At 45.8% G+C, this 15,944-nt stretch overlaps 1 protein-coding gene across 6 annotated transcripts in view; it reads right to left on the bottom strand.

Moving 5' to 3' along the window:
- Window positions 1-15,944, bottom strand: part of LOC126922340 (homeobox protein homothorax) — a 500,699-nt gene that overhangs the window by 150,145 nt on the left and 334,610 nt on the right. The window lies entirely within an intron of this gene.

The raw sequence follows: 15,944 nt of genomic DNA, 5'->3' as shown, positions 1-15,944 counted from the left end.
CGACGTATCATAATGAGTTTACCGGTACCCATCAGTCAATGTTCGACATTTGGTCCTTTCTTATTCCTTTTTCAAATCCAGTCTTCCCTTCTACCTCTCGGCGATTTGCCTCCCCCTTCGATAATCTCCCCGCGCGCTACGCTCCGGGATATATTACGGTACGAAGTGTTATAAATATAGTTTATAGGAGAACGTGCAGCGCACGCGGTGCATTAATGCGTCTGATTGCCCGTACATCACGATGCGCCGCGTTGCACGACTCTCTCTCCCTCTTCCTATCTCTCTTTCTCACTCTGTTTCCCTCTTTGTGTGTGTCTCGGCCTCCGTTAGCCACAGGTTAGTCGATTAGTTACGGGTGGTGCGCTTTATTAAAATATTGGGTCAGCCTGGTGCGCGACCAAGCCACGCACCCTGACTCACAAATGTTCGCATACATGTACATTGTACATACATGAAAACGTGGGCCGTGTATCCATACACACGTTGCGACAGCGTGGCCCCGAAGGCGCGAGTCGCAACCGAGCCGCAGTTCGAGTTTCGTGGGGGTGGGGTGCTCGTTACGTGGCTCCTTTCAGGGCCTCTAAGTGGACGTCGAGTTCGTTAGAGGGGCCCTTCCAGCGGATCGCGGAAGATGAACAGGATGAAGGCGGGAGATGCATGGGCTCGTGTTTCCACAAAGAGATATAGCTCTCGCTTAGACGGCAATGAGGCGCGAATCGAGCCTCCCTCGCTCTTTCTTCCACGCTCGTTCCACGGATTCTCTGTCCACGTCGACCGGCTATGCAAGAATCTCTCTTGGATTCTTTAGTATATTACCCGGCCACCACTTGTTCCGTTTGATTACCTGCGAATAACGAGCAGACGCGAGAATCTCTCCACCCGCGCAGTGTATTGCTGCGTTAATTAAGAGCTCTCGATTCCGCGACACGATCGAACAATGAGGCTTTTTGTAACGAGTATGAGGTATAGATGATTGCTATAAACGATAGAAGATCTACTCAAGACGGGAGAATTCATCGAGTGTTGATATCTTGGGCATTTTTGAAGATTAAGATTATGCAACGATATCAGAGTAATTTTGATGAATTTAAAAAACCTTTATCATCCGCTCGTTGATTGTTTGCTGTATAAGATTATGTTTTTGATATAATAAACATCGAATCTGTCACGAATGTTCTAGAGTTTTTACGTGTTCAATGAGCGAGAAGCCTTTTATGTTTTATGTAAAAGGTAAAAGAACATACTTTATCTATTAGAAATATCTATATCAATTTAAGCTTAGTATGAGTAAATAATCCCCCAAAATGAGTAAATAATATCACAATAACACGCAATATTTTTCCCTTGCAGTGTGAACATTCGATGCCCGATTGAAACGAAGAGGGAACAGTTTGTACTAACGAATGTGTTAAGAAGTTAGTAGAAATCTGACAAAAAGGAGAAGTTTATTGCGAAACATTAGTTCTAAATCTTCGAGAATAAACAAAGAAACACTGAGCGTAAAAATCTGCGCGAGCTCATCCGCTTTCGAAAGCCGAAAAAACTCAGCGATCCATTTAAATTTAAATCACTGCGTGTGTCTATCTTCAAAGAGCGGCCTCGGCCGGTTCGTTAGGCATGGTACGTTCGATCATAATTAAGGAGAGATCGTTTTTCCCGCGCGGACTTTGTACGCGGTGCCGCGCGCTCGAGCGCGAAAACTTTCCGTGCCAGAGTCATCCTATATATCACCGTCATCCGGAAATTACTTGCCCCGCGGAGTTTCTCGACGATAGGGAACACGTGAAAGGGGTAAAGTTACGAATCCCTGAATTATGCTCTCGGTTCTCGACCGATTCGAAACGTGGCAGGGATTAACTTTGACGGTAGGACGACGGCGACGCGCTTCCTTTTCACCGTCGAATCGGCAACCGCGAGCCGTCGCGACGCCGCGTGCAACCACGCTCGCCCCAGGAAATTACCAGTAGAACGCGTCACCATCTGACAGCCAGTATCCGCATTTAGTACATTATGCTATATCTTCGTGTTCGAAATTTTTTTAATTTTAGTAAGATCAACTTAGTGAAAGATTCGAATTATCGTAAGAAGTTTGGATGTTGACAGAAATTCCATTATGGATATATGGAAGTATTTAAAGCTCCTGGGCTTTTGTACTTTTTAGATAAAGATTACTTTCATTTTAAATTGAATAAAGAAGACGGAAGATGGCACAAAGAAGATAATAAAACTTAGTGTTCCGCCAACTTCGAAACGGTAGATAGGTAATTTTAACCGAGATAAACGGGGAAATTGAAACAGAAGTTTAAAATTCTATCGAGAAAACCTTAACAGACGTTGAGTGCAGATTTACAAAAAATCTGTAGAATTTTAAAAGTTCACTAAACGACAAATGTTCCGAATTAAATCTTGCATCTTTTACCATCAAACTCATTCATAATACTTTTGAAATAATATATGAAAATAGTGACATCTATGACATATTTACGGAAGAAATTTCAATGACCTATCGTTCCTCTGAATTTTGTTAACTTAATAACCAAATTACACCTCGATGGATCTAAAACTTGACAATGTCTACGGCAGAGACCACGTTTTCCAAAAAGCATCACGGAGAACCGTCTTTGGCGACGCGTAACGGGGCAGATGTTCGAAAGGAAGATCTCTAACGTTCAAAGACGAAAAGGATGCAAAAGAATGGAACAGGAAACGGTCGAGACGGTCGCGTTGTAGCTCTCGAAGCGGTAGTGTGGTAATGCGCACAGGCCGCGAAACGCGTCAGCGTCTAATGCCAGCGATGCGTGTACGCTTTGATACATTGCGACGAGTCGGTAGCACCAGCGTGTCACCGTGCAGCCCCGTCACGTCTTAACATTTCAGTTTACACGACCGCTGATCATGTCGACGACGCGATACGCTGCGCAGAAACGGTCTGCCAAACGGAAATAGACGACTGGCGTCCGTTTCCGTGGCGGCCAATAAAAGCCCTTGGACACAACCTCCAATATCATGCGGAACTCAGTGTTACGGTTAAATTACGCTCGAACATTCTGAATATCAAACATCACCACTACTACCGGTTCATCACTTTTGTAATCGTAATTCAACTGGAGAATCTTGTATACAGTGCTGTAATCGTTTTATAGACTTGTAACGTTGCGATTTTATTACGCGACGTTTTGTCGCGAAACTCGAAATTGAGAAAATTCGCGGGGAATTTAGCCGCGTGTTAGGGATAATCGACGGTTGAAAAAAGATTTGTAATTCTGGCAACGTATCGGTAGACCTGTTTGAGGTGTAAGGACGTGTAAGAGACTGATATGTTTGACTATATTCGAGAGCAGGTGTCTTTTACAGATATTTTTAATCGCTGTGTAATCGTATAAGCAAGTACCACGTTAAAACTGTTCGAAAGAATACGTCCGAGCAAATATCTTTTGTTGCAATTTAATTAATACGCGATATGTGTTTTTATATAACATATCCCTTTAATGATACCAGTAATCTTTTGAGATTACATTGTTAAATACCGTCTCTTTTAAGATACAATTAACCCGAGCAATGCGATGGAATTAAAGATAGTGGTATTAATATCTTTGTTTCTTCCTTTTGGTTGACAAGAATGTTACGCCCAAACAGCTCTTTAAATTAGTAATTAAGTTTCTTTGCCAATATCCAACGTTAGCATCGTATTCCCTTTGAGACGCTCTTACACAATTTGAAATACCGTCGACAGAAATATGTGTATTCGTACAATCATGAATAAACCTTATCGTACACAGTCACTGGGAATAAAAGCTCTCTTGAATTTTCAGTAGAAAAGGTCAGTCGGGCACAGACAGCCGTACATCACGAGTGGCCGGGAACTCTCGCGTATTACATCGAAATCCACTAAACCTCAATCACCTCGATTCTGCGTGTAGCACAATATCGTGGCAGATATAAAGTTCGACATTGCGGGCAGAACCTGCAACAAAATGAGCTCCTTTCATTTTTATTCCGTGCCCATCCGTGGGATTCGCGGCGAAAGCGCCGTAGGGCGTCGAAGTAGAGGTCGAAGACGTCGAGAGGACGAAAGCTGGTCTCGATAAAAAAGGATGACGCGTACCGCAGCCAGCGTCGCTGTAAGTATGTCCTAAGTGCATTTAACGATTATTTTATATTAACGGGTGAATTTATTAGCGGCCTCCATTATCGGGCTTCGCCGAACCCCAAGGCGACCGTTCGTACGCCTTTCGTTTTACCGAGAAACGGCCAAGAGAAACGAGGGATCCTCGAAAAGGGAGGGTAAAAAGAAGCGGCCGAGGACAGAAGGAAAGAAAGGCCGGCTACGTGGGTTAACGGAGCACTTCGCGTCTTTATCCGGCGCCGGTCGACCGCCCTTTGTTCCGCTTCGAGCACCGTGAATACTTCAAAGGATGTCCGGCCTCCAGTAGTATTGATAGCAGCGCTTCCTCGATGGTTTCTAAATAAATTTACGTGGCGCTCTACCGCAGACCCTTTCTCAGGCTACCGTGCAGCAACCACGGAAGAGACATCGTTTGTATCACCGAATAACAACCGTCGAATGTTTGCAATGGAAGACTGTCTTATATAAAACAGGTAAATATCGCAAGAAGTAAATGTGGAGGTAAATTCAACGACGTTCCGCCATCATATCCGACTACTCTTTCTCCTTAGAGTCGCTCCCTCACGATTGTAGCGGGCGAAAAAATCGCGAACGAGGGTAAAAAGTTAAGTTCCCCGCGGCATCGGGGAACGGGAAATTAATAACGAGTTTCCTGAGGGGTGATGCCCTCGCGGAAAATACGAAAATTCATTCCATTCGCGAACGCGGTCGGGTCTCTGGTGGGTAACTAAGGCCTCTTTTCAATCCCCGTGAACCGAGCGGCGGCGAGGTGTTTCCTTTCTCTTTTTCTTTTTTCTTTTTCGGGAAACCTTGCCAAGCTCCCGAAGAGACTCTGCAGAGCAGAGAAAAAAGGCTACGAAATGGTAAAGGAGGAAAAGTGGGAAGACCAAGAAGTTAGAAGAAGAAGGAGAAGAAGAAACGGAGTAAGACTTCTGGATCTGGTCCTGAAGACCGCAAGAGGTGGTTTCGAGACGCGGGCCAAGCGGAGGGCGGAGAAAGGGCCGGGGGTTGGGTTGTGTTATGCCGCCCCTGGGACAAACCCTGATGGGGTTATGAGCCTCCGAGGCCTACTCTTTCCACTCGGTTTCTACATCCCGTTTTCCTTCCATTCTATTCCATAATACGCCGGGAGATGTATACGTCCTGCAGGACAGCCGCAAAATGCGTTCTAGATTGCATTCGGATATAGGGAGATTCACGGGCAGAAATAGAGCGGTAAAGAGAAAGAGAGAGAAAGAGTGAAAGACACAGGAGAAACGATCGTAGAGGGAAAAGAAAGGGGAAAGGAAGAAAGAAGCCCGGGCAATCCTTGCTGGAAAGATCGAGCTGGGATTTGCGAGGGTATCCCGATTACTTTTCGCATCGGTGATTCGCTGAATATCCTAAGAATCGAACAATCATGATCAAGCGAGAGATCGCGAGCGTTTTTACTTACGTCCCTTATATATATATATACGAAATTCAATCCTGGTCCCGCCGGGACAGCGAACTTCGAAATTGGATGTGTTTTTGCAACTCACCTGAAACAGAAAAAGAAAACGGGGGATTAGTTGTACTGATTTTAAGCGACTATCTTACGGGACCGATTGCCACGCACGCGAGTATATAAAACGTCTTCGAAATGATTACTCTGTTTCCTCTCAATCAGTCACCGATCGTAACCTCGTTAAACGTGCGCTTTGTGTTCTCGCATTTTATTGTCCATCGTTCACGCTTCGATTCTCCCCGTGTGTTTCTCCATTTTTCTCCTCGTAAACACCACAGTCCACACCATTTCATCTTTGTGTATCGTTCTTGCGAATAATAACTCGCTATCAAACTCGTTATCCTGTAATAACCAGGTGCGGACGTGGCTACATGTATTCCACGATGGAACGGAGAAAGGAAAAAGAACGGAGAACGTCGATTCGGCCTCTTCAACGAACCAAGAACAGAGATTTATGTTGTACGCGCGAAAAGGAAGAAAAAACCCGCATCCCCTCGTTGCTTGTACCGAGAATCGAGAACGAAATCTTGTACCGGTCGGTTCGTGGACAAGGGACGGCTACGAGGGAAGGAAGGGAGCGAAGGGGTGAGACAGTGTAATTAATAAACCGGTATGCTAATTTCGCGAGGACAGAACTCGGTGTTTTCTGCTCGGTCAGTGTGCTCTTATACCAGCTTGATTCGCTGCGAGGTCCACGACCATATCGACAAGAAAGATGTAAATCGTGGCGGCGAATTAAAGTTCGTATTTCAATATCGGCCTCCTGCGCTCACTCAACAACCAGAGGATCGTGTAATTAAATTATTAAGTCGATTAAATACGCAGCGTCGCGTTCCTTTTCCTACGTGCGACGTGAAAGTCGCATTCGTAATATTGATCAAGCAAATACGAGTCCTTGGGCTTTGTTTGATTTGGATGTCATTCATCCGAGCAATTCAGCGCTCCAAGTTGTTTAACATTTTGGATATTATATTTATATGCTGCCCCCGAGTTATGTAAAATTATATAATATATAACGTAAGGCAAAACTTTGTTTACATTTAGTGAGAAGAATTAAGCCTTGTTACTTTTAATACAACAACCGGATACGAATAATTTTCTGATAAATACCCCCACGCTACCAAAGTTGCAACTAATAAAAGTTCTCTATCTGCGAAACAATAAGCATTTAACAAATTAATCGAATTAAGTTAACAATGAAAATTAACAAATTTAAAAAGAAATAAATTTTTCTACTCTCACATTTCAAAGTTACTAATTGCGAAAAGCTGTATGAGACACCATACGTTAAGGAGTTAAACATCCCTTTCTATTCAATACATAATATAGGTAATTTCCCAACGAAAAGCTTCCAGACAAATCGAGAAGTAGTTAAAACAACTTCGCGGGAAAACGCTCTAGGCACTTGAACCAATTTTTCAAATGGCGTCGTTAGCGAGCACGGTCGTGATTTGCACAGAAGAAAAGAGGACGCCGTGGGAATTCGCGGGACCGACTAGCATTTATGCTTGTAACATTCGCGGAACAAGAAGGTGGACAGCGAAATGGAGCGAGCGTGGCGTTGTAGACGGACGACGAACAACCAGCGCCGCTAGTCCGACGGTAAATCAACGCGAGAAGAACTTCCCGATGCGAGGCAACGACGACGAATCGAGGAAGAAGAGAGCTGGCGGAAGACGAGAAAAGAGGGACGTCGGGAGGACACGACGAGTTTTCCGGCGACAAGCAGCCAGCGAGCTTTGTGCTCCGGCAAAGGGTGTCTCGCGGCAGCCGGAGGGTGTAACCCCAGCTTATTCATACGCAGGAAACGGCGGACGAAGGAAACGGAGAGGACGCGAAACACGTCGCCGCTTTTACGGCACTCGACTCGTCCGGATGATAACGTCGCAACGGGACCTCTGGAAAATGTGCACGAGCAAAGTCCTGTCGAACTTGTTTCTGTTAGTAGGAGAAAAAGTGAGCATTATATTGGAATGAAAATTTTGAACAGGAGATACGTAAATTTGTAACTTGATGAAGAGCACTAGGACAGGCACAAAAGAACAGTAGATATATAGATACATAAATAGATGCGTTTGAGTTTTAGAAAATGTACATTGACTAGTTAATATATTCATTTATGCAAAACTCAAATAACGTCTATTATTCTTAGTAAACGTATTTATCTAGCGTATCATTAGTATGTCCATAATATCGATTACTATACGTATACATCGACGTAATATATCTTTTCTACCCATGTGTTTAGAATAACAGCTTTTTAAGAACGACAACTAATTTTAGTTTTCAAAGAAAAAATTTAGAAAATCAATAAATAATAATACACGTACGTATTTGTAAGACCTCCAACCAAGTCCAGTCTAACGCGATCAAAAAAATGAAAACTTCGTAAATCAAAAACCTCGATGTTGCTACTATCAAGTAAGAGGCTTCGTGGCCGTCTGTTATCAACGAAAAGGACGGAAACACGAAATCGGAGGCTGTTTGGATCACGATACCATGGACCACACGCGAATGAATGACGTGGCCCGGGGTATTAAAACGAGTCGTCGAGCTTGCCGCTGAAAAACGAAGATAATTACCACGGCCGATAGGTCTTGGTGACAGAGATCGAGTCCTGTTCTGGAGCGGGGAGCAAAGGAACCTTCTGCCAGTTGATAACCTGGCCGTAAATTAAGATCTGAGACAAAGAGAGGGAGATCGCGGGGTGATGTTGGAGGCAGAGGACGGACAACGATATCGATCGACGACGCCTTTCGGTCGAATTCGCAAAAAAGAGAACGCGGAGATTCGGAGGCGTGCTGGGTCTGGCCGGGGCTCTCGCGATCGCCGCCACGAGTACACGTACGTTCGTTAATATCCTCCGAGAAACAGGTACACCGGCATGCTCGACGGACTCAGTGGATCCTCTTTTTTCGCTGTTTCTTCTGCGTTCCCGGCTCGTTCGTCGGTCCGGGGGACCGCGAACGTGCGCTGGATTACCAGACACCCCGCGGCCTCGCGCGTGTAAACGCTCCTTATCGCGGCAACGATGCCACAATTGATAAATGCGCGCGTGATTGTGTCCGACTGACGCGTTTCCTCGTTCGTAAAATTTTACTCCTCTTAACGATCGTGCACCAAGCTTCTACTGCCTCTTGTCCGGCTCGAAAAAGCCGCGCGGTTGTCTATTTTACCCATGACTAACGCGTTAGACGACTTCCGTGTGAGGTGCTGGCAACTGACCCTTCCGGGAAATTGGCTACATGCGCGTGTAATATATCGGCGATTCTTATCGACCACGACCTGAGTGATTATATCGTAAAACGGTGATTTTATCTGTTCTTGATGACTATCTCTTATGGAAATGAAGGTATAATACAAAGATTCTTGATTTGTAAACCATGTGTTACAAATTTTAATCAACTGTGCAATTGCAATTATCACAATCGTGTTAGCGTATCGTATGAAGAATATAAAGGCAAAACATGACGAATCATATATTACATACTTTATGTAATTTAAAAATGCAGAGTAATTTAAAAATTTCAAGTACACTGTTGATTAAACTCGTTTAAACAAAATTCTCTTTTTAGACGATCTACCACGCTCTGAATATATCGAAAAAGCTATCGATTATCATTACAGTAACAAGATCTTCTCCTTTTTTAAAAGACATTATTTTAAACCTTTATCTCTGAATGAAAATTAGAAAATCAACAAACCATAACTTATTGTGTCTCGACGCAATCTTCTGCTATACTTTCACGGGACATAACTCGTTGGAAAATTATAAATTCGCCGCACTCGCCAGCGAAACCAATTTCACTGGATCGTACGAGCGCCTCGAGAGTCGTGGAGGCGAATCCTGGAGGAGCGATCGCAGAGATATCGGGCCAGAGGGCGCGGGATCGCGATGCGGAAGATCGTATTCGAAGATTTGGTTTTCCCCGCGACGGGACCCGTTACTTCGCGCCGTTTCAACTCCCTTTCGCAGCTCGCTACCGGGAAACGAGTCGCTCGGTGCCGAGTTTATGGAGCCCGGGGGCGATGCGTCGCCCTTGTAAAACCATTTTCAGATAACGCATCGCGTCCATTACGACCTGACGCGCGTTCTCTTACGTTCTATATTATGCATACCTATATCCACGCACGACCTTCTTCGCTATAATGCGCACCGGCCCTGTATCGTTTTCCCGATCGGTTTATGGACCGACGTGTCTGTCTGGGTTTTACTATGATTGGAAACGCGAGCGGATACGCGACCGTGCGTATGCAACGGTTCCTCGTTCGATCGAGAAACTTCTGACCGGGTTTTGTGATGTTTCGATAGATTCTTTATTCGAACATCGATCAAAGGAAAGTCACCAATTTGTAACAAAACGTTTAATTATGTATGTCGGTTTTGTATATTAATTCATAAAGTCTCTTAAATTTGTGCATATCTTCACACAGAGAATTTAAAAATTCTTATGATAACAATTTGGAGCTACTACTCTCTATCGAGACATATATACCTCTAAAGTGATACAAGTACGAAAAGCCTAAGAAAAAATGTGAAAGTAATCAAATCAGAAGAACAGATGAAAAATCTTCCAAGGAATATTTAGAAGTCTTATCTTCCGTTGCTATATGAATTTCGCACGAAAACGACGAACTCTGTAGTGAAGAAAATTACAAAGTACACCATCCTGCAAAATAATCGAAGTCACAATCAACGAGGGGATGTAAAACATTCTAATAAGAAATTCTACTGAAACTCTACCTCGATAGAATTTAACTTTTCCCAAATGGCGAAACTTTTACTCCCAAGCAACCGCGTGAAATGCGACGAAAAAGAACGGAATGGGGTCCGGCGAGAATATCACGTAGACGCGTTTATATGGTTTCGTAGTTACGAAGAGGCGGTAGAACGTTGGCAGGAATCGGCAGAGCGTCATAAAAATTGCATAAGCAGCTCTTAGGAAACGATCGAGCACAGCATCCCGCGGGAACAGTGGCGCGTGTGTGTCCTGCAACACGCATTCTCTTGATTACCGGCGGGGCAACGCTTTTTCGTGTATATGGACGTCGCTTCTAAAGCGGCAGGGGTAGATCGTCGGGCACACGGGACAGATCGAACTCGTTACGTTAAGTGGCTCAACGTGACTCACGAGACCGGATCTCAAACCATTCGGTTCCATTAAAACTCGAACCTAAACCGTTTAAGCTATAACAATTTTTCCAAACGTTCTCCAAAATCAATATTTGTCACATCGGTAACTACATTTGTTCTTGTTTCTCTATTTAAACAAGATCAAATGATTCTCTAATATCATCGCATTATTACAATCGAATACCGTGTATTAATATCTAGCTGAGTGAACATTGCAGCGTGTAATTATAAGTAGCTGGAATTTAACAGCAGTTAGAGGCAACTAGTGATTGACGTAGAACGTTCTGACGGCTGCATATGAAAACCGAATCCGTCTAACCGTCCGATCCGTAGCAACATGAACCAGCATCCGTAAGCTTGAAAACCGTGTTACAGCAACGATCTTGCTAAACAGAGACCATCTCCGCCATTCATCTAGAACCGCAACGCTGAAGGTGTTTCAAATTAATTCCCAAAGTGCAACGTACTCGTACTGATTTCCACATACAGGGGAACGCTGGACGCGAGCTACGACGAAGAGGATGCATAATGCATGCGCCCAGGGTGCAGCAGATGCCAGGGATAAGAATTGGCGCATCGACGTCAAGCAAAATGGCGCTTATCGTCGCCGCCCCGCTCGCGTGAGAACTCGCCGTGGAGGGGAAGTCGGCTTGCAAAGACGCGGCTGCATTTTAATGCGTTCCTTATTCTCGAGCGTACACCTGACCACGTCCGTGTATACGTCACGTCGACGCGCGTGTACGAGCCTATATGCATACACGCGCAGCTAACATGAATATATACGCGCTGTCGGTGACGTGGGAGACGCGACGAAGGGCGTAGAAGGATGCCCTTCTTTTCCTTTCTCGAAGAAAGCCGGGTGTAGAGGAAGGTGGCCCTGGTTGACTTGTAGATTTATTGACGAATTTGGCCGCACATTTGTTCGCCGAGGATTTCAATACAATTGAAGGGTTTTGCCATTGTTGCCCCCGCGGCGAGACATCGTCGCGGCTCCGTCCACCACGAGGAAGTTGCCTAGAGGGAGAAGAAGAAGGAGAATCGTCGACATTTGGTATTGTAATGGCACCTCGTCGATCGGGAATCAAACTTGACTTTTTCTGGCCTGACGGGCCGGGATTCGCACGTTTCGCGAGTTCTCATATCCATTAACGTTGCGCCCTGCCACGGTCTTCACTGAATTATCATGGCTGCCGTTCCGTGGGAAACGTCTCGATCCCTCACGTAGGAACTCGATGATTTCTGTTTTGCGTGTGGTTTCCACCCACTTTTTTCTCTAATTGCGTCGTGAATTAATCACGGCATCTCATTGTGAATGAATTTTGTATGTAAATTCTTCAAAATACGTATACTATAACGCTAAGACATTTTCACTCGATTATCCATTCGATCGATGTGTTTTTTTTTTTCATAAACGCGTAATTACAGTAAATTGACTTCGATAATTGAGCCGCGACTCCAGTGTCATCGACATTTACCACCGTTTAAACGTTTAACACAAAGACTTGTCTTATAGTTTGCCTTTACGTTCTGAAAAGCGATCGATCATTCGGCGGTCGGTGATTTTGTGCCGGCCGCGAAGTTGTCAATAAGAAGAACATCGGCGAACGTCGCGAGCGTGGACAAAAGGGAGATGCAGGGGGCGAAATCAGGCTGAAAAGGAAGGAGTTAGCCAGAGGCCCATACGCGATGCGTGCAAGAGATAGCGGCGGCACGTATAGCGACCGGCCGCCGTATCGAATAATTGGCTCCTGCGGCAAGTGCACATCCCGCCCATTATGTGCATCACTGCACCGTGCACTGCCATGCCGTGGACCATGGACGCGTAGGATATCGCCGACGATGCACTTCCCTCCTGTTGTTCGCTGTCCCTTTTCCTCGTCCCTTTCTCTCTTCCTCGCTTCTCATTCACGTTCCTCTCCACCTCTGTCGCGTAACGCAACATTGTCTCGCGCATCGTCCTTCGCCCTATCCTCCTCTTTCAATTACCGGCCAGCCATCGAATTTCACGGCCGATTTTTACCTCGCTCCGCCCGTAATTGATAGACTTCGCTCGAATTTAATCGAAAGACCGCCACGGGATACCGTGTGTCGGATGACGATGGTGATTGTTAAAGCAACGAAACGGGAGACGTCGAGCAACGACGCACCGTACGATGTAGACTGGCGTGATCTTTTCGATCGAGAGTCGATGGCGCGCGAGATCGTTGCGGCGCAACGTCGGGAGACGTCGGTGACGCGGCGTGAACGACGGCGGCGTGCAGAGTGCAGTCGACCATAATTTCATCAACGGCACGACTGTGTGTGCAATGGTTGTTAGGTATATGCATTTGAATTTGATTAGTGGTGCAAGGAGGGTAGGAGGATTGGGGGGGGGGGGTCGAGGGGAGGACTGGTGACACCCTTTGCCACAGCAACCCCAACCGAACAGCCAGCCAGCGCCGCTGCCACCACGGCTGCACGGTCGTGGCTGTAACTACTGCAATTATCCGCACACGTCATACGCGTGCATTACGCCAAACCCTGTACGCCGTGGCTGCGGTCACCTCGCGCCTCTGACTAACCGACTACCCCCGCGGTCCCTCAACCCCAACCCACCTCCCAGGCCACCGGCTTCGACCGGAGATATAATTTTAAACTCCGAACTGTCGGAGGACTTTGGCTACGTTCCGATCGCGAGCAGCGAAATCCCACCTTGCGGCTTCGTGTAATTTCACCGACGCGATGGTCGCTCGAGGGTTACCTCGAAACCTACACATAGCTCTCATTTTGTCTCGCTTTCCGTCTTGCTTTTCGTTTCGCTTTCGAATAAAACGCAGTTACGCTTTAGAAAAATTACTACGAGTAGACTCGACATAAACTCGATGTTAAGAACTCGCGGGTCGTGAACGCCCGAAGGAACTCGCTCGCCTTTCTATTATATCGTAATTTCTGTTCTTCACGGAGATCACGCGATCGTCCAGGCCGATTTTCTCGGCAAATTACGATGGCCGAAGATTTCTCGATACCACGACATCGATCACCTGATACGACCGGTGATCGGCGCGAGACACATGATCGCGTTAAGTCGATCCGTGCCAGGCAATGGTAGCTCCTCTGGCAGGGCGGCCAACTCTCCGCCGGCAGTAAACGGTCTTTACGAGTTTTTCTGCCTGTTTATCGGCGCGACCGAATACGCTGTCCTTTTTTCTTCGGTCTCTTTACTCCCTCCCACCTTTCTTTATTCTTTTTTCTTACTTTTTTTCTTTCAATCGGACGCCACGCCAGGAAACGGAGGGAAGGATAAAAACAAAAAAGAAATAGAAATCGAGAGGGACGGGAACCGGGCAGCGAAACGCTTTCTGTATACCTACGTATATATTTTATCGCTGCCAGTCTCGTACGGCGGAGTCGGCGGACCCGCCCCCTCGCTCGCTCCGAGTTAGGTTTAATTAAAACCTAAATCGTATTTAACTGCGCCGTAAAACAAACCTGATGTCTTTCGTAGCGGCAACGCGGTAGCTACCAAACGACTCGCGCGTTCTCTGCTCTCGATCGTCCAGTCGATATTCCTTTTTGGTCGCCGCTCGCGCGATCACTGCGCGGGGCTGTCTCTGTGAACTCGCATAATATATTCCCCGCGCTTTCTTTTATGATCCATATTTCCTCTTTCGTCAGCTATAAATTTACCAGAAAGTCACAGCGTCTCTATAGACTATAGGCTTTCTCTCTCTGTCTCTCTCTCCTGAGCGCCACCCTACTATGAATATTTACAAATTGGACGAGCGAATAATTAACGACGGAGATCCTGTAGGCATGCATTAAGAATTAGAATTGAAGATATTGACAAGTACAGGCGTATTCCGCAAATGTAATTCAGAAACTATGGTTTCTCAGAGAGTAATACCTCGGAGAGTTTCTTCGGACAGTTCTCAGAGTGTTCCTCTTTGAGTATCCCTATAGATGTCCAATATGGCGTCGATTCCAGCAGAAGGATTCCCATCCGACCAATCTCTCTTCTTCTCGTACCTTGTGCACCACCATTTCGTCGATGGTGAACGAGAGATGGTGCACGGATGAAGAAGAGAGAGAGGGAGAAAGAACGAGAGAAAGGGAGAAAGGACGCTTGACCAAACGCGAGTACGAGAGAAGGAGGGAAGAGAAGAGCCGCGTATAGCCGAGCGGCAATAACGGCGAGCACCAGACGCTAATAACAGACCGTACTGGCTGCCCATAGGCCATCCCGTGCAATGAAACGGGACCAAATAAAAATCACGGGGGAATTATTATGGTGGTCGCTAACGCGGCTCCGAGAAGAACTCGTGGCGCGGCCGAGTTTTGCCAAGCTACGACCTCTTTCACCATCGAGGCTCTCCGGTTTTCCAGCCGGACAATTTTATGAGAAACTGCCGTCCAATTATGCTAGCGCAATTGGATCGATCCCGCGGCCGTGTCCTGTCCGTTCTTCTTATTAATTCTTAATGGGCGGCGTTCCACAATCGACTCGTTTTCTGCAGGCCCATTAACGAGCAGTATGCTCCTCGTCGCTTCGTTCCACGATGGACGACCAACAGGATCCCCGCGAATGCGATTCCGCGATAAACGACGTCCAGCTCGGCGTATAAAGCAAACGCTATTAGAATATTTCATGCTGGAATGTGTACGCTATTTGTCAGCCGTCCGGTGAATTAATAAAGTCGATTATTTACGCGACCGTAAGATCCGCACTCGGCTATCGATGCACGGGAAGAAGCAGTGCGATGACACTTGCGTTTCGTCGGAAACCTTTCTTTCGTAATTATCTAATAATTTCATCAAGTTTTCAACAAAATCAACCAATACTTGCGTTTGTCGCGGAGGAAATAATACGGTAGAGCCTCTTATATGCAAACAGATCGGAAGACAAGTTTTCGGATAACGGAGAAGTTTCAGTAACTGAGGATGGCTATTCCCCATTTTCATTACTTTTGGTAATGGGATTTGGCCGTTCTTTCTTTGATACACAGAATTTATTTTGAGTACAGATTAATACTATGTATATAACATATATATTGTATATGTGACGCGCATAACTGAAATTACATTCGTAGTTCCAGATAATGGAAATTCAGTATTAACTTTGTTTCTACAAACGAGATACGGTTGAATGGAATTCTATTTTATGCGACATAGTGTAGCCTTTGCACTGTATATCGTGGAATCGAACAAAAGCACGAGGAAAA

This window comes from Bombus affinis, chromosome 11, assembly GCF_024516045.1.
Source record: "Bombus affinis isolate iyBomAffi1 chromosome 11, iyBomAffi1.2, whole genome shotgun sequence".
Taxonomy (NCBI): domain Eukaryota; kingdom Metazoa; phylum Arthropoda; class Insecta; order Hymenoptera; family Apidae; genus Bombus; species Bombus affinis.
This window is presented reverse-complemented; position numbering and strand designations above follow the sequence as displayed.